This window comes from Myotis yumanensis, unplaced genomic scaffold (assembly GCF_028538775.1).
Source record: "Myotis yumanensis isolate MYYU_CA2020_CCGP unplaced genomic scaffold, mMyoYum1.0.hap1 SCAF_1, whole genome shotgun sequence".
NCBI classification, from domain to species: domain Eukaryota; kingdom Metazoa; phylum Chordata; class Mammalia; order Chiroptera; family Vespertilionidae; genus Myotis; species Myotis yumanensis.
Genome location: NW_027223752.1, coordinates 215,698,150 through 215,725,991, shown reverse-complemented (window position 1 = coordinate 215,725,991; position 27,842 = coordinate 215,698,150). Strand labels below are relative to the sequence as shown.

The window sequence follows — 27,842 nt, the reverse complement described above, 5'->3', positions numbered from 1 at the left end:
AATGTAGAGAGGCCCCTGGGAGGAAGTGCACCCTTTCCCCCTAAGACTTTGTGTGTGTTTGTAATGCCTGGGAATGCATTTCCAACATTGTAACTATGAAAAGATAAACCTAAATCCCAAGCCATGTGCTAAGGATGATGGAGCATAAAAAGAAAAGAACCTTTGCTCAGCCAGTGTGGGTCAGTGATTGAGTGTTGACCTATGAACCAGGGGGTCACAGTTTGATTTCTGGTCAGGGCACATGCCCAGCTTGCTGGCTCCATCCCCAGTAGAGGGTGTGGAGAAGGCAGCAGATTAATGATTCTCATCAATGTTTATCTCTCCCTCTGAATCAATAAAAATATTTTTTAAAAAGGTTTTTTAAAGGAAAGAACCTTTGTTCTTGATGACATTATTGAGCCCCTGAATTAACCCTGGGACCAATCTTCAGCTACCTGGTTATAGGAGACAATAAGCTACTTTTGGTTGTTTTTTGTTCTGGCTGAAAGCATACTGATGGATATGCCCTATCCTATATAATAAAAGGGTAATATGCAAATTGACCCTAACAGCAGAAAGACTGGGAATGACTGGTCACTATGACACACACTGACCACCAGGGGGCAGATGCTCAATGCAGGAGCTGCCCCCTGGTGGTCAGTGCGCTCCCATAGGGGGAGCTCTGCTCAGCCACAAGCCAGGCTGATGGCTGCCAGTACAGCGGTGGTGGTGGGAGCCTCTCCCGTCTCCTCAGCAGCACTAAGGATGTCCGACCGCAGCTTAGGCCTGCTCCCCGCTGGCAAGTGGACATCCCCTGAGGGCTCCTGGGCTGCCAGAGGGCTGTCTGACTGCCAGCTTAGGCCCAAGCCCCCCCGGGAGCATCCCCTGAGGGGTCCCAGACTGCGAGAGGGCACAGGCCGGGCTGAGGGACCCCACCGAGTGCACAAATTTTTGTGCACCGGGCCGCTAATCCTATATAATAAAAAGGTAATATGCAAATTAACCCTAATACCACAACACTGTCACAAGATGGTGGTGCACACAGTGGAGGCAGGGCCGGCTGCTCTGGCTGCCGCAGTTCCCGCAGCCCTGTGTGTGGGGGGGAGGGTGGGCGGGAGGCCCGGCGGCTGCTCTGCACGCCTGCTGCTGGGGTTCCCATAGCTGCGCCAGGGGGTGCCTGCTGTCGGAGTTCCCTCAGCCCCGCCGGGGGGCGGGTCCCTGCTGCTGCTCCCTGCAGCTTCCCTGGAGTTCCCTCAGCCTCACTGGGGGGCAGGTCCTGGCTGCTGCTCCTCGTGGCTTCCACTAGGGTGACCAGGCTGGCAGGGGAGGGCAGTTGGGAGCAAGATCAGGCCAGCAGGGGAGGACGGTTGGGGGCAACCAGGGCAGCAGGGGAGGGCAGTTGGGGGCAATTGGGCTGGCAGGGGAGCGGTTAGGTGTCAATCAGGCCAGCAGGGGAGCCATTAGGGGGTGATCAGGCAGAAGCAGTTAGGGGCAATCAGGCAGGCAGGCAGGCGAGTGGTTAGGAGCCAGCAGTCCCGGATTGTGAGAGGGGTGTCTGACTGCTGGTGGGATCGGGCCTATACCGGCAGTTGGACATCCCTCGAGGGGTCCCAGATTAGACAGGGTGCAGGCTGGGCTGAGGGACACCCCCCTAGTGCATGAATTTTTATTACCGGGCCTCTAGTTTTACAATATTGGGGAACAGATGTTCAGAGAAATTATGTCACCTGTCCAAATTTTCCCAGCTAATAAATAGAAGTACATTTCAGATTGAGATCCGTATATCCAAAACACCTGGTATTTGTTTATTGTATCAAGTGACTTTTCTCCAGCAAGTCTCAGGAATCAGAGGAGAGAAACAGAGAAATCAGCTGTGTGAAGCAAGGGTGAAGTGATTGGCAAGTAGGCATGGTAGAGTAGGCATGGAAAGTGAGAAGGAATTTAGGGTGCTGTGTCTATAAAGTTGAGATAGGTAAAGAACAGGTTTACACAGTGTGAGGGACAGGGAAAGTGGAAGGAAGCTGTAGGAGGGGAGGGAACTTCAGAGTTGAAGATGTTAGGGATGCGGCTATGTGTTACCAACAGAGTTTGATTTGTGGCTGAGTTTGGAGATGATGGTTATCAGAGTGGAGGTGGTCACAGAACTGAAATCAAATTTCTGGATCATACATTTTTGTACATATTATCCAGGATGGTGACAGGCAGCAGAGTGGGGAGGGAGATTGAAAGACAGTCTGCTGAAAGTATTGATGGATTAAAAAATGTTTGTTTTTTAGATTGTCAAACTGCAGCGGGAAGGCCTGGGAGGGTTGGGGGGCAGGAGAGAGGGGGGTAAGAGATCAACCGAAGGACTTGTATGCATGCATATAAGCATAACCAATGGACATAAGACACTGGGGGGTAGGGGAGGCCAGGGGATTGTCAAGGGCGGGGGAAAAAAAAGGACACATATGTAATACCCTTTGTAATACTTTAAGCAATAAAAAAAAAACGTTTGTTTTTTAAATTTGCATGGTCCCCAGCCTTTACACCAGTGGTTCTCAACCTTGGCTGCACATTACAATTACCTGGGAATCTTTTTAAAATCCTGATTTCTGGGCCCCATCCTCCAGAAATTCTATTTCTTTGTTATGGGGTGGGGCCACAACATTAGTAACAAAGAAACAGAATTTCCAGAGGATGAGGCCCAGAAATCAGGATTTAAAAAAGATTCCCAGGTGATTCTAATGTGCAGCCAAGGTTGAGAACCACTGCTTTACACGGATAGGATCTGACTCACACAGCCCCACTTTGAGGAAAGAATTATTCTGCTTTAATCAACTGTTTTACACCCAGTGGAGGGATGAGAATGGGATGGATGGAACCAACAGGAGGACTGTGGGAAAAGGAAGGGTTCTAAGCGCTTTCTGAGCCAATTCCTTGCAGTGGTCCTTCACTGTTTTGTGTGAAGTCACTTTTCTGTTCATTTATCCATCTGAATTTATGAAAACCTATGAAATATACTTAAAAAATCACCCACTATTTTGGAATACCTCTGTTTACCTGTTTCATCAACAATTAAGAATTGATGGCACAATATCCCTCATGAACATAGATGCCAAAATCCTCAACAAAATCTTAGCAAATCGGATCCAGCAGTACATCAGAAGGATCATACACCATGACCAAGTAGGATTCATCCCAGAGATGCAAGGATGGTACAACATCCGTAAATCAATAAATGTGATACATCACATAAACAAATTGAAAGAAAAAAACCACATGGTCATATCAATTGATGCAGAAAAAGCATTCGACAAAATCCAACACCCATTTTTGATAAAAACTCTCAGAAAGGTGGGAATAGAAGGATCATACCTCAACATAATAAAAGCCATATATGACAGGCCCACTGCCAACATCATACTCAATGGACAAAAACTAACACCATTTCCCCTAAGAACAGGAACAAGACAGGGATGCCCACTCTCACCACTCCTGTTCAACATAGTACTGGAAGTATTAGCCATTGCAATTAGGCAAGAAGAAGGAATAAAAGGCATCCAAATTGGAAAAGAGGAAGTAAAACTGTCCTTATTTGCAGATGACATGATATTATACATACAAAACCCTAGAGACTCCATCAAAAAGCTACTAGACTTAATACATGAATTTGGCAATGTAGCAGGATACAAAATTAACCCCAAGAAATCTGAGGCATTTCTATACACCAACAGTGAACTTTCAGAAAGGGAGATCAGAAAAACAATCCCATTTACCATCGCACCAAAAAAATTAAGATACCTAGGAATAAACTTAACTAAAGAGGTTAAAGACCTCTACTCAGAAAACTACAGGACGTTGAAAAAAGAGATAGAGGAAGACATAAACAGATGGAAGAACATACCATGTTCTTGGATTGGTAGAATCAACATCATTAAAATGTCCATACTACCCAAAGCAATCTATACATTCAACGCACTTCCCATTAAAATACCAATGGCCTTCTTCAAAGATCTAGAACGAACTCTCCAAAAATTCATCTGGAATAAAAAAAGACCCCGAATAGCTGCAACGATCCTGAGAAAGAACAAAGTAGGTGGGATCTCAATGCCAGATATCAAGCTGTATTACAAAGCCACTGTTCTCAAAACTGCCTGGTACTGGCACAAGAACAGACATATAGATCAGTGGAATAGAATAGAGAGTCCAGAAATTAGCCCGAACCAATATGCTCAATTAATTTTTGACAAAGGAGGCATGAACATACAATGGAGCCAAGATAGTCTCTTCAATAAATGGTGTTGGGAAAATTGGACAGACATATGCAAGAAAATGAAACTAGACCACCAACTTACACCATACACAAGAATAAACTCAAAATGGATAAAGGACTTAAATGTACGACAGGAAACCATAAAAATTCTAGAAGAATACAAAGGCAACAAAATCTCAGACATATGCCAAAACAATTTCTTCACTGATACAGCTCCTAGGGCAGTTGAAACTAAAGAGAAACTGAACAAATGGGACTACATCAAAATAAAAAGCTTCTGCACAGCAAAAGAAACCATCAACAAAACAACAAGAAAACCCACCTCGTGGGAAAACATATTTGCCAACGTCATATCGGATAAGGGCTTAATCTCCAAAATTTATAGGGAACTCATACAACTTAACAAAAAGAAGATAAACAATCCAATCAAAAAATGGGCAAAGGATCTAAATAGACACCTTTCAAAAGAGGACATTCAGAAAGCCAAGAGACATATGAAAACATGCTCAAAGTCACTAATCATCCGAGAGATGCAAATCAAAACAACAATGAGGTACCATCTCACACCTGTCAGAATGGCCATCATCAACAAATCAACAAACGACAAGTGCTGGAGAGGATGTGGAGAAAAAGGAACACTTGTGCACTGCTGGTGGGAATGCAGACTGGTGCAGCCACTATGGAAGGCAGTATGGAGGTTCCTCAAAAAATTGGAAATGGAACTCCCATTTGACCCTGTGATCCCACTACTAGGAATATATCCCAAGAAACCAGAAACACCTATCAGAAAGGATATATGCACCCAGATGTTCATAGCAGCACAATTCACCATAGCTAAGATCTGGAAACAGCCTAAGTGCCCATCAGTAGATGAATGGATTAGAAAACTGTGGTACATCTACACGATGGAATACTATGCTGCTGTTAAAAAGAAGGAACTCCTACCATTTGCAACATCATGGATGGAACTGGAGAGCATTATGCTAAGTGAAACAAGCCAGTCAATGAAGGAAAAATACCACATGATCTCACTCATTCATGGATAATAAAGACCATTACAAACTTTTGAACAATAATAGATACAGAGGCAGAGCTGCCTCAAACTGATTGTCAAACTGCAGTGGGAAGGCCAGAGAGAGTTGGGGGGCAGGAGGGAGGGGAGTAAGAGATCAACCGAAGGACTTGTATGCATGCATATAAGCATAACTAATGGACATAAGACACTGGGGGGTAAGGGAGGGTAGTGGTTTGTCAAGGGCGGGGGGGGGGGGGAAAAAGGATACTTATGTAATACCCTTTGTAATACTTTAAGAGGAAAATAAAAAAAAAAAAAAAAAAAAAAAAAAAAAAAAAAAAAAAAAAAGAATTGATGGCACTTTCCTGAATCTCTTTGGAAACTGATATGGATAGAGCCATATAGTAAGAACTGCTCACTGTCTTTTTTATTTTTATTATTAATTTATTTTTAAAAATATTTATTGATTTTTTACAGAGAGGAAGGGAGAGGGATGGAGAGTTAGAAACATCGATGAGAGAGAAACACCAATCAGCTGCCTCCTGCATACCTCCTACTGGGGATGTGCCCGCAACCAAGGTACATGCCCTTGACAGGAATCAAACCTGGGACCCTTGAGTCTGCAGGCTGACGCTCTATCCACTGAGCCAAACCGGTTAGGGCAACTCACTGTCTTTTTTAAAGCTCTGGGCTTTTTTCTTTTCATTGTTCTGTCTTTTCTTAGGTAAAATTAATTTCTTCCCCCCAAAACTTGGTTATGTAGGAATCTATTTTGAAAGTACCTTATACACTATACACCTCTGTGCGCGCGAGCGTGCACACACACACACACACACACACATGAATGCAAACCCACACATAGAGTGAAAAGAATAGATCTTGGGCCCCGATGACTCAGCTTCAGAGGGTATCATGTTTAGAATACAGTAAAAGTAATTCTAATCTTTATAGTCCTCAAAGTACTTATATGAAACACTTGTATCTTAGGTAGCACAAGTTATATAAAACATAATTTGCATGAGCACCTCTTTAAGTCTGCATTCCCACACAGTCTTTCTGTCTTCCACTCTCTCAAAAGCTGAAAGTACCCCAAAGCCTGTCTCCATGTTCCTTACTCTCTTCCATCCCCTGAAACCCATCCTGCTATCTGTAGGTGCTTGGCCTCACCTACCACTCCTCCCTCCTTTTCTCTCTCTCTGCCTGTAGTGAATAGGCCTGGGCCTCATGGTTATAAAGCTCCTACCTCTCTTTTTTGTTTTTGTAAGTAATCCCCCTCACAATTTGTCCTATCTGCATAATAGATCTACCTAGTGAAAGCCTGGAAATAAAAGTTGCAAATTTCTCAACAAAACCCAAGAGGTGGATTGAGAGGAGGAGGGGAGTGGGAAGTAAAGGATTCTAAAAGTAGTATCTTATGAGGTGGAAGGTATCAGGAATAGACAAATGTGGGGAAATAATATCTTTCCATAGAATAGTAATAAAATATGTTTATGATGCATATTAAAAAAGAATAACCACCAGTGAAATGGAAATAATCACTAGTGAAATGGAAAAGCATAATATTTTGAAATTGGTAAGGGAAAAGAGGGAATAAGTTATAACTTAATGCCTACAAACTAAAATGGAAAGAAAAAGAAAAAAAAGAATAGCCTGGCCAGTGTGGCTAAGTGGTTGAGTATTGACCTATGAACAAGGAAGTCACAGCTGGATTCCTGGTCAGGGCACATGGCCTGGTTTCAGCTTGATCCCCAGATGGGGGAGTGCAGGAGGCAGCCAGTCAATGATTCTCTCTCATCATTGATGTTTCTATCTTTCCTTCTCCCTTCCTCTCTGAAATAAAAAAATTTTTTTTTTAAAAGAATGCATATAAAAAACTTAACATAGATGTACATCAAACATCATAAAATAGCTAAATATATTTAAGTCAAAAGATTATTAGCAATATAAGTTAACTTCATAAACATGAAATTAGAGTAGACTTTTACTATACCTCTTTCAGAACTAGATCTAACAGAAAAAAATAAGAAAGACTATACAAAGACTAATATAATCAACATATTTGCTTTAATAAATATGTACAGAATGTTACAATTTTTAAAAAATATTTATTGTTGAGATTATTACAGATATGCCTCTTTTTCCCCCCATTGACTTCCTCCACCCATCCCAGGCCTTTGCCACACTATTGTCTGTGTCCATAGGTAATGCATATCCTATCTAATAATAGACAAAGATTGAAATTAACCATACCTCCGCTACGCTTCCCATGGCTAATCAGCAAGATATGCAAATTAACCGCCAACAAAGATGGTGGCCGGCAGCCACGCAGCTGAAGCGAGCAGGAGGCTTGCTTGCTCCAGTGATGGAGGAAGCCAAGCTTCCTCCCTGCTGCAGCCGGGCTCTGAGCTCCACTCTAAGCAACAAAGTTGCAATTATAGAAGCTAAACAAACCCCAGATACCTGCTTTCAGCAGGCCGTGGCCTTGGAGCTGGAGTGGCAACAAAGTTTCAATTATAGAAGGCAAATAAATCCCAGAATAAAAAGAAAAAAGAAAAAAAGGAGAGGCTGGGAGCTTCAGTCGCCGGCGGGCTTGGCCAGCCTGAAAACCCTTAGCCTCTCATCCAGACTGGCCAGGCACCCCAGTGGGGACCCCCACCCTGAAGGGGGTGTGGGCAGCCTGAAAACAGCCATCAGCCCCTCATCCAGGCTGGCCAGGCACCCCAGTGGGGACCCCCACCCTGAAGGGGGTGTGACCAGCTGCAAATAGCCATCAGCTCCTCACCCAGGCTGGCCAGGCACCCAAGCAGGACCCCCACCCTGATCCGGGACACCCTTCAGGGCAAACCAGCTGGCCCCCACCCGTGCACCAGGCCTCTATCCTATGTAGTAAAAGGGTAATATGCAAACTGACCCTAACAGCAGAAAGACTGGGAATGACTGGTCACTATGACACACACTGACCACCAGGGGGCAGACGCTCAATGCAGGAGCTGCCCTCTGGTGGTCAGTGCGCTCCCACAGCGGGGAGCTCTGCTCAGCCACAAGCCAGGCTGATGGCTGCCAGTACAGCGGTGGTGGTGGGAGCCTCTCCTGCCTCCTCAGCAGGGCTAAGGATGTCCGACTGCAGCTTAGGCCTGCTCCCCGCTGGCAAGTGGACATCCCCCGAGGGCTCCCGGGCTGCCAGAGGGATGTCTGACTGCCAGCTTAGGCCCAATCCCCCGAGGAGCAGGCCTAAGCCAGCAGGTGGTCATCCCCCGAGGGGTCCCAGACTGCGAGAGGGCACAGGCCAGGCTGAGGGACCTCTCTCCTCCGAGTGCACAAATTTTTGTGCACCGGGCCTCTAGTATGCATATAAGATCTTTGTTGAATCTCTTCCCACCCACCACCCCCTTCCCTCTGAGAATCGTCTGTTTCATTTCCATGCCTCTGATCCTATTTTATTCACCAGTTTATTTGGTTCATTAGATTTCTTATTCGTTTATTTTGATTTTTAGATTCAATTGTTGATAGGTATGTATTTGTTGCCATTTTGTTGTTAATATTTTTTATCTTTTTCTTTTTCGTCTTCTTCATAATCTTCAAGAATACTCTTTAACATTTTATATAATACTTGTTTGGTGGTGATGAACTCCTTTAGCTTTTTCTTGTCTGTGAAGCTCTTATCTGACTTTCAATTCTAAATGATAGCTTTGCTGGGTAGAGTAATCTTGGTTGTAGGTCCTTGCTATTCATCACTTTGAATATTTCTTGACACTCCCTTTTGGCCTGCATAGTTTCTGTTGAGAAATCATCTGGCAGTCATATGGGCATTCCCGTGTAAGTAACTAACTGCTTTTCTCTTTCTGCTTTTAAGATTCTCTCTTTGTCTTTACCCTTGGCATTTAATTATGATGTGTCTTGGTGTGGTCCTCTTTGGATTCCTCTTGTTTGAGACTCTCTGTGCTTCCTGGACTTATAAGTCTACTTCTTTCACCAGGTACGGAAAGTTTTCTGTCATTATTTCTTCAAATAGGTTTTCAATATCTTGCTCTTTCTCTTCTTCTCGCACCCCCATAATGTGAATGTTGGTACGCTTGAAGTTGTCCCAGAGGCTCCTTACACTATCTTCATGTTTTTGGATTCTTATTCCTTTTTGCTCTTCTGGTTGGGTGTTTTTTCTTCCTCATATTTCAAATGGTTGATTTGATTCTCAGAATCCTCTACTCTACTGTTGAATCCTTGTATATTATTTTTTATTTCAGTCAGTGTATACTTAATTTCTGACTTGCCCTTTTCCATGTTTGGCATTCTCACTAAGATCCTTGAAAGTCTCACTAAATCCCTTGGAGGTTTCTAGAAGATTCTTGTGTCCACCTTATAACTGTGGTTTTGAACTCTATATCTAGTAGTTTGCTTTCTTCCATTTCTTTCATTTGTGACATGTTTCTTTGTCTCCACATTTTGGCTGCTTCTCTGTGTTTGTTTCTATGTAATGGGTAGAGCTTCTATGTCTCCTTGAGTTGTTAGAGTGGCTTTGTGTAATAGGTGTCCCATAGGGCCTAGTGGCTCAGCCTCCCCAGTTGCCTGAGCTGGGAACTCTAGGTGCACCCCTTTGTGGGCTGTGAGCACAGTCTTGTTGTAGTTGAGACTTGATTGCTATTGGTGTCACTGGGGAGAATTGACCTCTAGGCTAATTGGCTATGAGGATCAGCTGTGACTACAGTGGGAGAGCTGCTATTCAGGAGACACCCCTATGCAGCAGGACTTGCTTCAGTGGGGCTTTGGTGCTCACTGAGTCTGCCCCTTGAGTGTGTGCTTATGGATGTATAGAGTTGTAATGTGGTATGGTCTGACACTGACCACTGGGTGCACTGGCTCTTGGGTGTCCAAGGAGGTGCAAAGTCAGCCACTGTCTGGGGCCACCCAGCAGGAGCTATGGAGAGATCTGCAGATTCTTCCTCTTTGTATCCGGTTTGGAAGTGCCCAGATGAGGCCCAGCTATGAAGCAAGGCAGGCTGGTGCTGGTGCAGGATTTTGGACCTTTTATAGATGGGTTTGGAGCTCCTGACCCAGCTGCAGCTTGTTTGAGGTTTTCAAGGACAGACCATTTATATGCAGGCAGCTTGGTGGGGGTCTTAGAGAATCACCAGGGCGGAGCAAACAGAAATGGCTGCCAGTCAGCCCTGAGACCGGGCAAGTCCTAGCACAGGAACAATGATCCCTGCAACTACCACTGTCTGGGAGAAAGACACCCACAAGTTCCTGCCCTGATGCCAGACAAATGTGTCTCCCAGAGCTTTACCCTGATGCTGGAGCTCAGAGGAAGCAGGACCTTGTAAGTTCAGTTTGTGGTGCTGGCCTTTTAAGAGGAACAGCTGGGTCTCCAGCAGCCTCTGTGACACTGAGCTCCAATCTGCACTGGTTTTTACAGCCAGCTGACTGTCCCAACTCTGGGACCCTGGGCTGGGGGGCTGGTGTGGGGCTGGGACCCTTGCTCCTCTGGGTGGCCTCCGCAAAGACGATCTCCCTCCCGATTACAAAAGCAGCACACATGGGTGCCGGACATGTTCGGCACCTCCACACCTCCTACCAGTCTCAGTGTGCTTCCTTCTTTACTTCTCTAGTTGTAGGAATTCCATTCAGCCAGCTTTCTAGCGGTTCTGGATGATGGTTGTTCTATATTTTAGTTGTAATTTTGATGTGGTTGTGGGAGGCTGTGATTACAGGCGATTACCTACACTGCCATCTTAGTTCCCTCTCTCCAAAATGTTACAATCTTTAAACAGAATATAGCCCTGCCAGTGTGGCTTAGTGGTTGAGCATCGACCTATGAACCAGGGGGTCACAGTTTGATTCCAGTCTTGCCACATGCCCAGGTTTGATCCCCAGTGTGGAGCGTGCAGGAGGCAGCCGATCAATGATTCTCTCTCATTGATATTTCTATCTCTCTCTCTCCCTCCCTTCCTCTCTGAAATCAATACAAATATATATTCTTTATTTTTAAAGTATTACATATGTCTCCTTTTCCCCCCATTGACCTCTCCCTGCCATTTCACCCCCCAGCACATGCCCTCACCCCCCTACTGTCTGTGTCCATGGGTTTTGCTTATATGCATGCATACAAGTCCTTTGGTTGCTCTCAATACAATATTTTAAGAAAAAACAACATATATGCATTTTCAAATGGCCATTGACTGTTTATCATAAACTTTGCAATAAAAAACAATAAAAAATTTAAAAGGAAAGATTTTTACAGGTGACATTATCCAATGAAATTAAATTAATGAAATTAGAAATAAAGTTTTAAAAGATAAATATAATATAATCGTTTAATTTATTTGAAACTTAAGACCACCCTGCCAAATAATCCTTGGATAAAATTAGAAATTTAAAATTGTGTACTCTCTAAAGCAGAAGAGGAAAACCTAACATAACCAAACTTACAAGACCCAACTAAGTTTAGAAATACAAACTTCAGAAATATAAGAACTCAGTGCTCATCTTAAAAAATTAGAAAAAAAACCATAAAAGAAAGTAGAAGAGGAAATTAATTTTGAAAGGCTTATATTAATGCAGTGTAGAAAATAGTAGAAAAGATCAATACATCAAAACCCCCAAGGTAAACTCATTATGAATCAGAAGGTAAAAAAAAAAAATCTAGTAAAAATTAAAATACACCTTAAAATGCAATTCTGTCTATAATTCTCATGGAAATAAAAGCATAAATCTCAAGATGTACATATATTCAAGGATATCGATCCTTGAATGTATGTTTGCAGTGGCAAAACTAGAAGCAGAGTGAAAAGAAATGATTGAACAAGGCGTGTTGTAGCCATACTGTGAAACACTGTATGTATAGCCATTGGAAAGGATGAATTAATCCTTTCCCAGTTATCTGTTGCTGTGTAATAAAGCTCCCCACAACTTACGAACGCGGAACAACAATTTTATTATGCTCATGAATTCTGTAGATGAGGAATTTGGGCAAAGCGCAGCAGAGACTGCAGGCACAATGGAGATGGTTTGTGTGTTTTCCGTGGTGTTTGGGGCCTCATCTGGAAGCCATGAAAGCTGAGAATTTATGGAAGGACTGAAATTTTTTGAAGGCTCATTCACTCACCGCTGGCAGTTTGTCTGTTAACTGAGACCTTTGCTGGAGCTGTCTGCTCAAACTTTTACACACAGGCTTCCAATGTAGCCTGGGCTCCCTCATGGCAAGGTGATTGGTGTGGGAAGTGGGGGTGGGGGAGAGAGAACAGGAAATAGACTCCACATTTTATAGCAGAGTGGCAAGGACTTGGAAGGCAGCAGGTAGTTAACTTTGGTTGAGGGGCCAGGTGGAGTGTAGAGTTAAATTAAGATAAAAATACATGCAGCCCTCTCTACATACATACAAATATAAGAAAGTGCTAAGAGTGGAGATAAAAACATGGAGTGTGGGCGTGGCAGTGTTGCAGGTGTATGTGGGTTTCAAAGGGCAACATTTAGAACATTGGGAAGGGCTGTGACGGACCAGAAGTGGCTTCGCAAGCGGAGTCCTATCTCCGAGTGCTTGTGATGAATGAAGATGGGGGAATTTCCAGTTCCACTGCCTCTGTTAACAGAAATGGATTTGAGTCGAAGCGATGACCCTGCTGTCATCAGGGAAGATAGTTTTGTTTTTCTTGAAAAGGACGTTTCTGCTCTTATTTTAAAAAGAATATTATGTCGGCATCTTTCTCTTTAGTGGTGTTTTCTCTGACCTGCGAGACCAATGTCTGACTGGTTACATCTACTTTCTAGTTTCAAAAATTTAAGTTCAACCAATTATAAATAGTAGTGGAAGGGTTACTTTCAGAAATCTAAATGTCCCATTGCTTTTGGTGTATCCATATTGCTTTTTGTTTTTGGAAATGCTTTATTATGTGTGATTAAGTGATGTAGCTGTCCTTGCTGGCATTTTTATGGGGTCCAGTTATCCACACCTTTGTTTCCTCTCTTTGTTTGCTTGGTTTTGGGTTTTCTCCTACCAGGACTCTGGAGAGGTTGGGGAGAGGAAGAGAAAAGAGTCGATTGCTTTGTCTGGAGTTCTTGGATGGGAATTGGTTGCATGCGGGTTGAAGTCAGAGTTAAATGGAAATCAGCCAAAGAATTCACTAATATTCCAGAACTCCCCAGGGTTAAAGAGGCCAATGCCCTCTGGAATTGTGGGTGACAAGCTTCCTTTTAGGCCTTTAGAGATTTGAAGGCCCCGTTCGTTACAGCTTTACCACTAGAGGTCAGAAATTAGCCCATGAACCCTGTACAACATCAAGAGAGTAGATAGTACTTTATCTATTTTCATTTGGTTCACACTTCTCATGAGGTTCAGAATATTAAGCAGATACTTTTGAGATTTAAAGGGTACCCCTGTATCTTTTTTACATCAAATTTTAGCAGCTGGATCACTTGGAGTCTTCCCTCTAATCCACTCTCTATCATTAACCTCACAAAACTTATCGGCCACTTTCTCACTATACACACTCACCATCCCAACACGAAGCGCTCATTTGTGGTAATAGATTTAAAGGTTACAAAGAAAACAGAAAATGAACTAGGTAGACTTCTCATAAGGACACATGCAATGAGCTCAGCAGGCCTCGTCCATTTTTGTGCCCTGGTTAAAAATGGTCGGCTACATATATTTTGTTTCAGCTGTATCTTTCAGGCCAGATGCTACTAAATGAGATCAGTTCCTGTTCAATAGCTACATCAGTTATGCATTCACTTAAATATTGAGTTAATGTGTCATGGGCCATTTAAGACAGTGCAACTGTATTTCGAATGTGCTCATTTTCTTAAATATTGTCTTTTCTACTTTAGTTCCTCTTTGGTGTGTTGGAAAGGGATTGAAATAAGTGATATGATATGTATTTTTTTTTACAACGGATAGATTTAATTACTTTGTGGAACTTGTTTGAGAATTCAGTTTTAATATTTCAGTGAAAGCCGATTGGCATATATTTTTTAGTGGTGTCCAGTTTAATGACTTTATCAATTACATTGGGGGTTGGCAGAAGCATTGTGTAGCCTATCTTGCTGGGTTGCATGTTTTCTCGGTTTCCGCTTTTCTCAGGCCGTCTTCTGCCCGTGGCATGCCCCTGCAAAGTGCAAGGCCAAAGCCTGCAATCACCGTCATTGTTGGCTGTGGGCCTATCCCTGCTGCCAGGGGCGAGACAGAAAAGCAGGAGCTGAATCCAGGACAAGGCTGCCCCCCTTGGCAGGACGAGAGCGCCACCTTGTACGTCGTTGCTCTGTGATTGATGTCCCTGCTCCCTTTGCTCCCAGGGATAATGCTGGGTGGCAGGCCTCATGCAACAGGGCCAGAGGAGCAGCTCCAGACCGCCTGGTGACGTTTAGGGTTAGCTTTGGGTTATCCCCTAAAATGTGGGTGGGCAGTACGGGTTGGATTGTGTCCTCCCTAAATTCATAACCCCAAGCACCTCGGAATGTGATCTAATTTGGAAAGGAAGTGTCTTTGTGGCGAAAGTCAAGTTAAAATGAATTATCTGGGCGGGTCCGAATGCAAAGACACTTGTGTCCTTCTGAGAAAGAGAACTTTGCACACAGAGATGTGCAGAGAAGGAAGACGATGTGAAGAGACACAGAGAGAAGATGACCACCCACAAACCGAGGAGAATGGCCCAGAGCAGATCCTTTCCTCACAGCTCTCAGAAGGAACCAGCCCCGCCCATGCTTTTATCTTGGACTTCTCGCCTCCGGAGCTGTGGATGATAAATTTCTGTTCAGTCAAGCAGTCAGTGGTACTTTGTTATGGCAGCCCTAGCAAACGAATACATGGGGTTTGGATTCATTCATGCTGATCGAAGTTTTCATCATTGGTCATGTGGTGGACATCTGCCCCCGTTTCTAATCACTTCCCAAACTAGATTTCTAGGTTCCTTTTCAGCTTTTGTTATATCCCCTCTTCTTGGATTAATGGAGAGTGTATCAAAAAGTGGAGAGTATATCATTTCAACAGCAACAAAAACACACATCCCAGCTCCAGTTAAAAACTGCAGGATTAAGGCAATGAAATCACTCTGTGGCAACTGGGAGAGAAATATGAGAATAGGAACCATAATAAAGGCCCAAATAGTTGTGACGTATCTTTTTTCATGGAGTTCACTTTAATTACTCAAGCTCCCTGTGCCTGCATCTAGAATTCACAGTCAAAGCAGATGTCACCAGCAGCTGGCTGTGTTCTTTTGCCTTCCAGAATTTCCCTCCAATTTCCACCCTGCAGGGGAGGAGGAGGCCTGGGGCAGTGACTAGCTGACCTCAACTTTGAAAACAGAATTCACACACTTTCGAATTTGGGTTGATGATGGAAGGTTCTCTGTGGATATTGGGTGACCTGGTATGCAAAGGGAAGGAAGGGAGGGAAGGGAGAGAAGGAGATAGTTCTTTGCTGCTTTGTTTGCTAAAACTTCTTACTCGACTAGAGTGCAGGCTCAATGAGAGGACATCAGATTTTTTTTTAAACCTCACCTGAGGATATATTTTAATTGATTTGAGAGAGAAAGGTCGGGAGAAAGAGAGAGAAAGAGAGAGGGAGAGAGAGAGAGAGAGAGAGAGAGAGAGAGAGAGAGAGAGAGAGAGAGAAACATTGATGTGAGAGAAAAACATCAATCAGTTGCCTCCCTTACATGCTCCAACTGGGATCGAACCTGCAACCTAGGCATGTGCCCTGACAGGGAATCCAACTATTTTTTGGTGTATGGATTGCTCTCCAACCAACCGAGCCACCTGGCGAGGGCCACCAGCCTTTTTAATATCAGACAGATTATCTCATTATGATCCCTCATTTGTAGAGAGTAGGACTTTGGTTCTTCCATGTTCTCCACAGTCATCTGACACACAGGTCTTCCTCTGAGAGAGCAGCTCTACTTTTATGAATCATACTAGTATGTAGACTAGCTACCTGCTGGGGTCACCCTGTCCTTTGAAATTCAAATAAAATTGCCACCACTAAATGCTTTTATTATGAAATGAGAATCACTGAAAAGAAAACGGCTGAGCATTTAACTTAAGCAACCAGGGGAAAAACACACAAAATAAAGCAAAGAAAGTAAAGGGGATTGTTTGCTCAGAAATGGGTATAACCTAAACACAGTCTTCACCTCTGCCACCTGTTAGTCTCAATACAAATGAAAGATAAAATCAGAAATGAATGAATTCTCCCTCGAGCCAGCTCTTGTACATGAAGCCGAATTCCTTGCCCCGCCCCCCCCCCCCCCCCTCAGAGACCCCCTGCCCCCCTTGGGGAAAAGAAATCCATCCCAAATCACTGGAACCTGAGGTAGGTTTCCTGGCACCCTCAGGGAGACGAGCTTTCAAGGGTTCCCTCTTCTCTGTCTCCCATCAAGCCGCTATCCCCTCCCCTGCTCCCACCCACTTCTCCCTTTAAGGCGACAGGCCTTCTCAGAGCCTGGGGGACCAACCTGTTTATGGGATGTGAGGAGGAGGAGCTGGAGCCGTGGCAGAAAATCAGTGATGTCATGGAGTATTCTGTAGTTGAAGATTATAATTCAGTGGATAAAACTACTACGGTTCCTGTGAACCAGCAGCCAGTCTCAGCTCCAGTGCCCATCGCTGCCCATGCTTCTGTGCTGGGCACCTCTCTACACCCACCCCGTTCATAGCGGGCACAGAGCAGCCACAGGACAAAGAGGACTCTTGTCCCTCTAACTGCCAGCAATGATGCTGAAGTCAGCGAGTGGACAGAATATGTCTGAAGAGCAACGATTGGCACAACATGCCTCTGAAGCCGAAAGATTTGGCGTGGTGGACAGAGTATGTCTGAAGAACAGTCATGGACAAGTACTACCAGTCCTGGTGGGAGCTGCCTGCACAGCGAAAAGGGAGTAACTGAGGATGCAATTATCACATGCAGTTGTGGTGGAATGTAACACACGTGGTGTTACATGTCAATTTGCCTATCCCTAAATTTCTCCAATGAAATGGAGTTATATGTTGCTTTCTCTCAAGTTTGAAGAGTGTGTGATGTTGAAGTTGTAAATACTTCATCCCAAGGGAAATTAGTCAAGCACTCTGAAAGTGTTTTTACTCTTAATGTGGTGTATAGGCAGATATGAGAATAAGTTTAATCAATTTATCAGTCATTGTTTTTATCAAGTTGTTTTTATATCATGTTTTTGTTGTTTTTATATCATCTTTTTGTTGTTTTCATATGTCTTTGTTGTTGTATCATGTTGTTATTGTTTATTAATCAATTCATATATTATTTTCATGTACATTTTACTAATTTTCTTTTTTTCTATATAGTTGAGCATTGTTAAATAAAATATTACTTTTCATTTGCTTAAAAAAAGATATGAGTGAATTAAAAAATGAAAATGTAACTAGAATTGGTAAGTAAAATCAAAAGCTGCTCTTCAAGATATATCAGTGTTATAGAGAGAATGCTGGCAAGACTCGCCAAGAAAAGGAAAGAAAAACACATTCAGCTGTAGGCACAAAAAACATACCCACAGACATGGCAGGAGATAAAAGAACTCTAAGAAGACCCAGCAGTACTCAGGACTGCATATGCCTTTTGGGTAGATCCCAGTGATTATTAACAACACACGGGCACACTTCATCACTGTAGAAACCGTCCTCAATCTTGGTCTTCCAGCTGCAGTGCTTAATAAGGACAATGATCTAGCGCTAGACAACAGCATGAAGTTGCCCAGGACTAACAGAGTTTTTGGAAGGTTTGAACACAAGGCTGTCCAGTGAGCCTTGCTAGATGTATTGGCTAAATGCATGGGAAATGAGCTGCCTTTGAGTAGAATGGCACGTTTGCCTTGGGTGGGATAAGACAGGTTGGTGCAGCTGCTGCTTGAGAGCTCTATGGGGACAAGACTCACAGTTGAAACACATCTTTCCTCTCTTACGCGCTTTGATTTGCTTATAACTTGTTGAGTTTTTTTAGCTGGCACTTCTATTCGATTTGCTATGTGGCAACCTGCCCTTCTCATTTGCAGTCTTCAGTTTTCTGTCTTCAGCTGCAGAGTTTCATTTTTATTGGTATGGGCAGGTGGCAGAAAGGTTAAGAGCATTTTTTAAGGATGAGATGCATTTCTGGAGTGTTTATTTATGGGTCATATCAGATGTGAAAACACTTTGGAAAACTGCTGTCATAACAATAACTGATGTTGACAATACCGAGAGATCGAAGATGGCGGCATAGGTAAACACCGGAGATTGCCGCCGTAAACAACCACTTCAAAAATACAACTAAAAGTCGGAACGGACATCAACCAGAACCACAGGAAGGCTGGCTGAGGAGAGACTCTTCAACTAGAAGCAAAAACAACAGCATTCCGACGCTCAGAGGAGGCGTAGTGTGGAAAATTTAAAGGTACGGTGGTGCGGTGGTGAGGTGGTTCTCGCGCAAAGCGGGCTGGCGGCTGAGGGCGAGGTTGTCGTTTTCAATCAGGAGTGAGTCTCAGACTCTGGGCTACAGATCCGGGTGAGTCTCTAGGGACCCAGACTCAAACGGGAGAAGCGGGACTGTCTGGCTACGGCCCCTCCGAGGTTTGCAGCGGCCGCTGGGACAGAGAGGCAGAGCCCCTGGGGACGGACTGAGAGCAGCCATAGCTGCTCCCTCCCCCCCGCCCTGTTGATCCCGCCCCGCCCAGGCCCTGCGCAGAGCCATTTGCCAATCGCCTCAGGCAAAGGCTGGATTAGCGCCTCCCCAGAAGACAGACGTTTTCCGCACCGCTGATTCCTACAGCCAGTCGGCCTGGTGGTCAAATCGCTCTAGTGTTAACTACAACAATTAAGGCTTGGCTAGAACAAGACTGCGCACAGAGACCACAAGGGGGTGCACCAAGAAAGCATAAAAGATGCGGAGACAAAAAAACATGACAGAAATGGAGGATATGGAGCTAAGAATCGCAATTTTGAGGGCTTGCCATAAATTTGTGCAGAGCCTCACGAAAACTAATGAGACCCTCGATGCTACGATAAAGAAATTAGAAAGTAAGCATACACAGACTGAAATAAAGAATATTATACCCAATAGCAGACCAGAGGAGCTCAAGAATCAAACCAAAGATTCGACAAAAAACACCCAATTGGAAAAGCAAAATGAAAAAAGAATCCGAAAGTGTGAAGATAGTGTAAGGAGCCTCTGGGACAGCTTTAAGCGGTCTAATATCAGAATTATTGGAGTGCCAGAAGATGAGAGACAGCAAGATATTGAAAACCTATTTCAAGAAATAATGGCAGAAAACTTCCCCCACCTGAAGAAAGAAATGGACTTACAGGTTCAAGAAGCGCAGAGAACCCCAAACAAAAGGAATCCAAAGAGGACCACACCAAGACACATCATCATTAAAATGCCAAGAGCAAAAGACAAAGAGAAAATCTTAAAAGCAGCAAGAGAAAGAGGCTCAATTACCTACAAGGGACTACCCATACGACTGTCAGCTGATTTCTCAACAGAAACTTTGCAGGCCAGAAGGGAGTGGCAAGAAATATTCAAAGTGATGAATACCAAGAACCTACAACCAAGATTACTTTATCCAGCAAAGCTATCATTCAGAATTGAAGGTCAGATAAAGAGCTTCACAGACAAGGAAAAGCTAAAGGAGTTCACCACCGCCAAACCAGTATTATATGAAATGCTGAAAGGTATCCTTTAAGAAGAGGAAGAAGAAGAAAAAGGTAAAGATACAAATTATGAACAACAAATATGCATCTATCAACAAATGAATCTAAGAATCAAGTGAATAAATAACCTGATGTACAGAATGAACTGGTGATTATAATAGAATCAGGGACATAGAAAGGGAATGGACTAACTATTCTTAGGGGGAAAAGGGGTGTGGGAGATGCGGGAAGTGACTGGACAAAAATCATGCACCTATGGATGAACACGGTGGGGAGTGAGGGTGGAGGGTGGGGTGGGAGCTGGAAGGAGGGGAGTTATGGGGGGAAAAAAGAGGAACAAATGTAATAATCTGAACAATAAAGATTTTAAAAAAAAAATCACAATACCAAAAAAAAACAAAAAACAAAAAAAAAAACAATAACTGATGTTTACTGAAACTCTGTGTTTCGAGGAGTGTTCCAAGCACTGGGTATGTGTAAACTCATTTAATCCTCACAATAGCTCTCTGAGGTGTAGATGCCATTATTATCCCCATTTAGCAGTTGAGGAAATCGAGGCACATAGAAGCTAAAGAACTTTCCTGAGGTTACACGGCATCGTCAAGATCTGAACTCAGGCAGGTTGGTGCTAGAAGACTGTACTCTTAACTACTAGCAATTTTGAAAGAATGATAGATCACAAAATTTAGGAAAATATTACCTGCAGTTTGGGTGGTAAAGTCTTTCTAAGGAATCTCTAAAATTAAAAATGTGGGCATGGCAAAAGTCACCATAAACAAAGACAAATGACAGACCTAGAGATATTTTTGTAAAATATATATAGACAAGGTATTGGTAGTTTTAATGTAGCAACAATTTTTAAAAGTAAATATGAAAATAATAAGCAATTCAATAGAAAAATGAGCACAGGTATAAATATGCATTTCAGAGAAAAAATATGTAAAAAGATGTAGAATCTCACTAGTAACTAATTAGCATGATACCACTTTTCGGCTGACAAAAACTAAAAATATTTATAACATTTAGTGTGTTGGTAGTAGAGGCCAAAAGACACTCTTATACATCATTGGTGAGTTTCTCTGGGAAATAATTTGGTAATATCTGCTATAATAAATATATTCCTACTCTGACCCCGCAGAGGTTCTTCTTGTCATTTATTCCACAGAAATACGCAATAACTCATGCACAATTAGCTCATGCACAATTGCATTCAAGTGTTACATTGTTTTGTACAAGAATAGCACTATTAGCAATAGCAAAAGAGTGAATTTCCATCACTATGGACTGGCTCCATAATGGTACTTCTGTGTGATGGAATACTATGCTGTTATTAAAGGACTAGAGGCCTGGTGCACAGATTCGTGCACTGGTGGGGTCCCTCAGCATGGCCTGTGGGGATCTGGGGAGGAGCCACTCCTGCTCATCCTGGCTCCACTCATCCCGGTCAGCTGAGTGGCACTCCCGCTGTGGGAGCTCACTGACCACCAGGGGGCAGCTCCTGTGTTGAGCGTCTGCCCCCTGGTGGTCAGTGCGTATCATAGCGACTGGTCAAATGGTCATTCGGTTGTTTGGTTATTTGGTAATCTAGTTGCTTAGGCTTTTATATATATAGATGAATTTAATCTATTAGAAAGATATCATGGCATATTGATTAGTTAAAAGAAAAGAGAAATAACATTGCAAAACAATGTCTAGAATGACTCTATTTCTGGTATAAAGAAAAAAAAAGATATGCAAATATATGTAAATATAGCACTAAACATGCTAATATACGCACAATTTTGGCTCTAAAAATCATTCCAAATTGAGTGAGAAATACAGCATTTCTATCCATTTTCCTGAGGATTTGGGGAAACTGATGCTTATTTATAAGCTCTGATTTCCAGCTTTCACTGAATATACAGCCTTTTGTTGTTTCACTTTTACTATTGTTTTACTCTGCTTGATCCTTTTTCCTTGATTTTTCCAAAAAATCTCCTCACTCCAGGCTATTGTGCATATTAGGTTTTTACTGAGAATTTGGTGGTAACATTAGTAATTATATTATAGCAGAGTACAATAGATGACTTAATAGTTGATATTAGTCATCTTTATTCCTAAAACTTCTTTGGCCAAATCTTTACACCAACTGTCTCCCAGATAGTCATTGGTGGCCCGGGCTTCTCACTATATTGCGAACCCCCTCTCTGTTCTTTAAGCTTTTGTTTTCATTTGCATGCCAGCCACAGACTTCCAACTTTCTGTTCATTTCTTCTGATTAGCAATCCAGATATATTGTTGCCATCTCTCTTCTACCAGCATTTTTGTGACTAATTCATCTTGAAAATTAATATCTCAGTTAGGATTAGGTTAGATTGTATGTGACAGAAAACCCAAAAACAATAGGTGGGGTATGCAAGACAGGAGTCTATTTCTCTCTTCTGTGCAGATGAAATGCAGAGGTAGGTGCTCTAGGGATGGTGTGGCAGCAACTGTTCAGGGACTCAGCACCTTCTGCCACCTTGTACCTCCAAACTCATGGCTTTTATTTCATGGTCCAAGTTGGCTGCTCAAACATAAGCATCTAAGAAGGAAAAGACAAAGAAAAGAGCATCTCTTCCTATTAAGAACATTCCTGGAGGTTACCCACACCTTGGAAGTCAGAACAAAGTCACAAGACTACATCAGCTGAAAGGAAGACTAGACAGATAGCCTCTAATATGGGCTGCAATGTACTCAGTTGGAAATTATTTCTGAGAGAGAGATTTTGGGGAGTAACCAGCAGTCTGCCACAACCAGTGATGTTTACCTCACACACAAGGAAAAGCATGAATGCACACAGAGGCACAAAAGAGTGTTAACTGTGGCTGGAACAGGATGTGTGGTAGGTACCAGGGTAGGCAGGGGCCATGTTGATGTTCAAGAGGTTTGAAAGTCAAGCAAAGGAGTATGATTTTGGCAATAGGAAAGCCAAACATATTCTTATATTTGATATAAATTCTTCCAGGGATTTACATTGCCTGCTTATATGCTACTTTATTTTATATTTTTAATGTAAAAATTGTAACCTATGAGGCCCAATATTTAGAAAAGAGAAGAATGGATAAAAATAGTCTATTGTTAATACTATCTCCCTAAGACAACTTATGTTAGTGGTTTGAATTTGTTTCCTCATCGTCTGTGAAAAAATTGCTGTAATCACAGTGCATATACAAGCCCAAGTCCTTTTATTCTTTATTCTTTTTCTTTTTCATGTAATTGTACATCATGAGCATCTCCTCATTTGGCCACATGGTCTTCCTAAATTATATATATATATAAAATATATTTTTATTGATTTCAGAGAGGAAGGGAGAGAGAGAGAGAGATAGAAACATCAATGATGAGAGAGAATCATTGATTGGCTGCCTCTTGTACGCCCCCTCCTGGGGATTGAGCCCACAACCCAGGTATGTGCCCTCACCAGGAATGGAACCATGACCACCTGGTTCATAGTTTGACACTCAACCACTGAGCCATACTGGCTGGGCCTAAATAATATTTTTACACTACTGCGTAATATCCCAGTAAAATAATCTATCTAACCATTTCTTTATATTTTCCATCTTTATCGAGATATATTTGACATACAATATTGTGTATACTTTACCAATTCTGTATGACATTCTATACTATTGGCTATTTATGTTGGGTATTGGCTAAGTTTTTTTTAAATTATATTTTGTAAGATGTTGATACCTTCATCATCAGATTTTTTATTATTTTTTACTACACTGTTAGAAGATATTCAGTTTCAAGTATTAGTTGAATAACTAACTGTGGCTTAGATAATACAGGCATTTAATTATCTCACATAATAAAAATTAAGAGGTGGTGAGTGGGTCAACAATGTCAGGCTTCTGTCTCTTCATCCCTGTGGTTTTCTTGGCTTTCCCACTTGTCCTAAGGGGGCTCCTGAGGCTCTCAGGGCATCACTTTCTCCTATGATAACACCCAAAGCATGAAATGAAGGCGGGTGCTTTATGACCATGTCTCTCTGATCTAGCTGGTGAGGAACACCCAAAAGACATTCTTGAACATTTCATTGATTAGAAATGGGTCACATGAGTACCCATAGCTGTAAGGGATGCTGGGAAGCCAGGAACCAGAAGATTCTTTTTCACTGTCTTAGACTGGACATCATGATTCATCCCCTCATTTAGGACACTGCGCCCATTTCAAAAGAAAGGTTCTTTTAACAAACAAACAAACAAAAAAGAAATGACTATTGGGCAGGTAGTCAACCAAGTTAACACTTAAACATTGGGGCTTATTATGGAGACAAAGAAAACCATAGAAATGGTTTTTCAGGTTAAGGTCTCAAACCTGCTCCATATGGCTACCTGGACTAGAATAGAGAACCAAGCCCTCAAAATACAGTGCTGTGATTTCACATTACTTTTTTCTTTTTTTTACATTGAAACCACATTTGCCTTTTTTTAAAATAAAAAATTCCTAGCAAACCAAAAAACTGAAGCGAAACAGAATGCATTAGAGAGTCACTGAAGAGAATAAAACTGTTATGTTTATAACACTTCATTAAAAATAACTTGTTTATTTTTCCGATTTTAGAGTTAATACTTACTGATGGTTGAAAAATTTCAGAGTGCAAAAATATTAAAGAGAAGTAACTGAAAAATGTTTTCTAATTTCACCATTCAGAGATGATCATTTTTATTATCTGATATAATTATTTTTAGTCTTTCAGATATGTGAATAATTTTTTTCATATGAAATTAGAATTTTATTGTACATATACTTTAGTTTTATATCTTATTCTTTATATTAATAGATCAATGGACCTTTTAAGAGAACAGATTTTCTCAAAGTTTTGCATGTCTTTCTTCAATTCAATGTGTACCTTTTATCGTGTCGTAAGGAGCCATTTGGGAAAAGTAGTTTGTTTTCTGGTAGGGAAAATGCTGTAGAAGTAAATTGATCTAGAAAGCTCTCTCATTCGCTGACTGGGTGGCCTTATATAAACTTCTTAGCTTTTTTTGAGTTTCTGTTTTCTCATTTATAAAATGAGATTGCTGAGAATGATAATACTGGTTTTTGCTATTTTATAGTGATCTTGTGAGGATCAAATATGATAACATACATAAAAGTCCTTTTTAAGTTGTAAACTGATTTCAAAAAAAGTTTGAAGTTAAAAGAAAACTTAGTAACTTAATATTTTGCTTACAAAACATTAAAAAAATTTCATTATTTTAATTTAAAAGACAGGAATTATGAAGAGCAAAAACAGTATTATTTTATATTTTGAATAATGAACATCATAGAGATAGGTTTGCTCAAAATTATAAAAACCACTTTGTTTTTGATAAAAATTTGAAAACTTAAAAATTTTATTTGGAAAAAAGTTTTAATAGAAAGTTTGCTTTTTAAAGGCTTATGAGGTTAAAAAGGTGAAAAGAATAGATATTTGTTTATGACTAATCTTGAAATTTTATGTATAATTTTTCAATGTCATTTAAACAGCAAGCACTCATGAAGGAGAATTTACAAAAATACTCCCATTTCTCCTAAATGATTAAAAGATACACAGGGCCATAATACTTTATGTAATAATATCAAGAAAATAGCAGGTTTAGTTTGAAACCAAGTCTTGCAATCGTTGACTGCACTTGGCACAAACATGTTTTCCTCTAATAAGCATTAAGCATTTCCCACTACCTCTTTCTTTTTGAGTTCAGACACTGAATAAGTTTCCCGGAAACCTTACTTTTATTTCTGAGTACCCCTTTACCTTTCCCATGAGAAGACAAAGCTACTAGATTGACTAGGAGATATTCCTCCAGCTATGATTTAATCTCAAGGGAAATTTCAGAGAGGACTTCAGGAGGCTTAATGCAAAAACCTCTGGAATCCCTTGTTTTGGAGTCCATATGGAAGCGGAATTTGCATCTGGTTGGAATCATCTAAATGTGACCCTGTAGGAGGAAGCTGACTTTGCAAGGTTCGGCTATGGTTCAGTGATTCTCCTCAGAATCAACTGCTATAAAATCACCGGTTGTTACGTAAAACATATTGCAACTGAAGCAGTGACAAGGTTTGTGGAGAAAACTTAGGTAAACTTGCTCAATGCAGTTAAAAAATCAGCGAAACATGTTCCATCTGGCTTAAAAAAAATAATAGGTGCTTATTATAGAAAACTTGGTTTTCAGTTGGATGTAGGCCCATTGGTTTATTCTTGCTATTGTTTCCCTTGCCTTTGGAGTCAAATTTACAAAAACACCTCTGAGACCAAGTCCAGAAGCTAAATGCCTATATTTCCACTATGCATGTTATTGTTTCAGGTTTTACATTCAAGTCTTCAATCCATTTTGAGTTAATTTTTGTGCCTGGTGTCAGGTAGGAGTCTCGTTTCATGCTTTTGCATGTGGCTGCCCAGTTTTCCCAGCACCATTTATTGAAGAGATTTTCCTTTCTTCATTGTATGTTTTTGGCTCCTTTGTTGTGAATCAGTTGCCCAGATATGTGTGGGTTTATTTGTAGACTCTCAGTTGTGTTCCATTGGTCTGTGTGTCTGCTCTTCTGACAATACCATCCTGTTTTGATTATTATATTTTTGTAGTTTGAAATCAAGGAGTGGTATGCTGCCAGCTTTGTTCTTTCTTCTCAGAATTGCTTTGGCTATTTAAGGTGTTTTTTTGTTTTTTGTTTTTTTGCTTTTGTTTTTTGTGGTGCCATAGAAATTTGAGGATCTTTTGTTTAATTTCTATGAAAAATGCCATTAGGATTTTGATAGAGATTGCATTGAATCTGTAGATAAGTTATATGGACATTTTAGCAATGTAAATTTTTCTAATACATGAACATGGAATATTTTTTCATTTTTTTGTATCTCTTTCAATTTTTTCATTGTCATAATTTTTAGTGTATAGGTCCTCTAGCTCTTTTGTTAGGTTGATTACTAGGTATTTTATTCTTTTTGACAACATGAGTAGATCTTGAGGATATTATGTTCGGTGAAATAAGTCAGAAGGAAAAGGACAAAGACCGAGTGATTTTACTCATGTGGAATATAAAACAAAAAAGTAACTAGCAAACTAACAGAACGAACTCAGAGATACAGATAACAGAATGGTGGTTACCAGAAGGGAAAGTGGGTAGAGGGAGGGAGAATTAGGTAAAGGGCGGGGGTTAGGGAGGGGAATATATTGTAACAGAAGGAAACTGGACTTTGGGTGGTGAGCACGCAATAGAATATACAGCATGAATGATAATTTTATGCAGCTGAAATTTATATAATGTTATTAACCAATGTTACCTAAATAAATTTAATTAAAAAAAAGGAAATTTGGGAAGTACAGAACAAGAAAAAGGAAAACATAAAAATCACTAGTATCCTGTCAACCAGAGGTTAACATATGTATATGTGTATGATAAGTAGAATTCAGATTCAAGTTTTGAATCCTGCTTCTTTTTTCACTTAACAGTAGTATATTGTAAGCATGTTTTCATGTCATTAAATTTTTTTTTATTTATAGTTATCTGACATTATCAGCGTCTGAGGACTGAGCCACCAGCAACAAAGAAGTGAAATTGGTACCTTCAAGAAGGAAGTGATTTCCTCTACTGTGGAACCTGTCTCTCTTTCAGTGAGCCCGCAACTATTTTTCCTGATATGCAATGCCAGCTGGTGTCAAGTCTCAGCTGGATTATATGATGTGGTTCTTTTTTTAACCTGTGGGCCTAATCGCAATTTATAAATAAGTGCGAACGTTCACACAGATGTTTCAAGCTGGTTCTTTCCATGAAGGCTGCCTCAGTATTAAAGTGAATGGAATTCACAATGTTCCTTAGTTGACTCAACATTTATCATTTGAGTGAATGGGTATTTCCAAGACACAAAGATACTGGAAAGGACGAAGGGATCTGGTCATCTGAATCTGGCTTCCCGAAGCTCAGGCCAAATTATTTCAGATTTACCAACAAGGCAAATATACA

At 41.4% G+C, this 27,842-nt stretch overlaps 1 protein-coding gene across 1 annotated transcript in view; it reads left to right on the top strand.

Annotated features, from left to right (window-relative positions):
* Positions 1 to 27,579, top strand: part of N4BP2 (NEDD4 binding protein 2) — a 101,676-nt gene extending 74,097 nt beyond the window's left edge. The window contains exon 19 of the mRNA XM_070397712.1: positions 27,383 to 27,579. The gene's annotated coding sequence lies outside the window, so the exon portion shown is untranslated. The remainder of the gene's footprint in view (positions 1 to 27,382) is intronic.
* The last annotated feature ends 263 nt before the right edge of the window (positions 27,580 to 27,842 follow it).